This window comes from Hipposideros armiger, unplaced genomic scaffold (assembly GCF_001890085.2).
Source record: "Hipposideros armiger isolate ML-2016 unplaced genomic scaffold, ASM189008v1 scaffold_379, whole genome shotgun sequence".
Lineage (NCBI taxonomy): Eukaryota > Metazoa > Chordata > Mammalia > Chiroptera > Hipposideridae > Hipposideros > Hipposideros armiger.
In genome coordinates, this window is record NW_017731729.1 from 1,411,309 (window position 1) to 1,413,696 (window position 2,388).

The following is a 2,388-nucleotide window of genomic DNA, read 5'->3' on the forward strand; positions in this document are numbered from 1 at the left end:
TGTCTTTTGTGCTTTTTCTTTCATAGTAAAAGGTGTATGAGGCCAAAGAAGGGGATGTTAAGAATGAGAAAGTGGTCTATCAGTACATTGGTATGTCTCTGAAGATGGAAACATGTTCTTACACATGTTTGGTTGTCATAAAATGTTGTAAGAGGTAAAAATAAATGCAGTTCACAACATCAGAAATGGATATGGAGTTAGGACTCATAAATATCATTAAATGCTTACTAAAATATTAAAAAGAAAACAGAATATGAAATGGGGATTTTAGTAGGCATTTATATCTTTCATTATAAAAAAATTTAAACATACCCAATACTAGAAAGAAAAAATAGTAATGAACTTGTGTCTACCCATCACCAACTTCAACATTTATCAATGTTGTTTCACCCAACCCTCACTCTTTCACTTTTTTTCAGAGTACTATAAATCAAATTCTGGATATGACATTATTTCGCCCATAAGTACTTCAGTATGCTTCAATATGCTTTAACAAACAAGGAAGTACTTTGAAAAATATTACAAGGACCTATCACACCTAACAATATTAAAGGTATTTTGTTCAGGTCATTTAATAACCAAACCATATTCAAATTCCCTAATTGTCTTAGGTATGTTTTTGCTGTAGTTGGTTTGTTCAAACCAGGATCCAAAACAAAGTCCATTCTTTACGTTTGGTTGTATTCTCTCTTAATTCTCTGGTTTATTACAGCCCCCACTCCTCCAAACTTTTGTTGTTATTGTTGTTGTTTAGGAATTTGTACCATTTTGTCCAGTGAAATATTCCACATTCTGGATTTGTTTGATTATTTCCTTAGGCTGGTATTTAAATTGCCCTTCTATTCTACATATTTCCCCTAGTTAGAGCTTGATTAGATTCAGAAGCAATGATTTGTATCAAGAATGTTTTATAGGCAATTCTTACTGCAGCTGCATCACGTGTGAAGGCAATCTACAAAGAGCTGGCCACCCCATTCTCAGTGATGCTGAGATTAATCAGTGGTTGCAGGTGCTGTCAGCCTGGCCCCATCTATTCTAAAGGTTCCCATCAATATTTTATCTGATAGTGTTAGTATCGTCTGATGAGCGTTGCCTAGGCTGTTATTTCATTGGGGATTACGAAATAGTGTATTTAACTTATATGGTTGTATTTTCCAGTTAGAATTATTCTATAAAGAAGAAAGTTTCCTCATCAACCATTAGGTTACCATGAGTTGTGCAATAATATTTTAAACTGTTATTTATGGAGTCAAACAAGCATGCAGAGTAGTGCAGTAGATATAGAATAATGGTCTATCTAGTATCTATTTTAAGATGCTACCTCTGGCTGAGAACCTAGGGAGGCTTTACAGAGAAGCTGGTGTTTGAGTTGGCTTTCTTTCCTTCTCCTCTCCTCTCCCTCCCTCCCCTCTCTTCTCCTTTCCTGTCCTCCTCTCCCTACCTCCTACCTTCTTTTTCTCTCTCTCTCTTTCTTTCTTCATTCCCCTTCATTCCTTCCTGCCTCCGAGCCTTTCTTCCTCACTCCTCCCTCCTTCTCTCCCTCTCTCTCCCTCTCTTTCTTGCCTTACATGTGATAAAGTTCACTAACCACATGCTACCTGCTAACCACATGCCATTTGACACATTTGAACAGTTACATGTATATATGTAACTTTCATCTAAAACAAGATATAGAGCATTTACATCATCTCAGAAAGTTTTTCTGGTGCTTTCCAATTAATTCCAACCCTCCCTCAAGAGATAATAGCTTCCTGATTTCACTCTCCATAGATCAGTTTGCCTCATCCTGGAGTTTATATGAATGAATCACATAGGATGGCTTTTTTTTGTTGTTTTTGTTTGTTTGTTTTTCTGTTTTTGTTTTTCCCCTCTTGCTTTGCAAGCGAGAGACATCTGGCTATTTTTGCTTAACATTGTGTTTGAGAGTCATTTGTGTTTTTATGTGTATTAGTAGCTTGTTCTTTTCTATTACTGAACCTACCACTGTCTTCAGTTGATGGCCATTTAGCGTCTTTCTAGTTTTTTACTATAATGAATAAGGTTGCTGTGAACATTTATTCTATAAATCTATTATGTGGACATATGTTTTCATTTCTCTTTGGGCAAAACCTTAGAACTGGCACTTCTAGACCTACACATATACAACGAATTGATGTTTCACCTTTATTGTGGTATAATTGAAGTATACTAAATGCACATATTTAAAGTATATAATTTGATCCATTTGGATATATGTTATGTACTCTTGGTCAAGCTAAATATTTCTATAATTTCTCAAAAGTACCCTGTGCCAACCTGTAATCCATTCATACATACACACCCAATCCCCAGGAACCACACTGACTTGCTTTCTGACACTATAAATTAGTTTGCATTTTGTAGAATTTC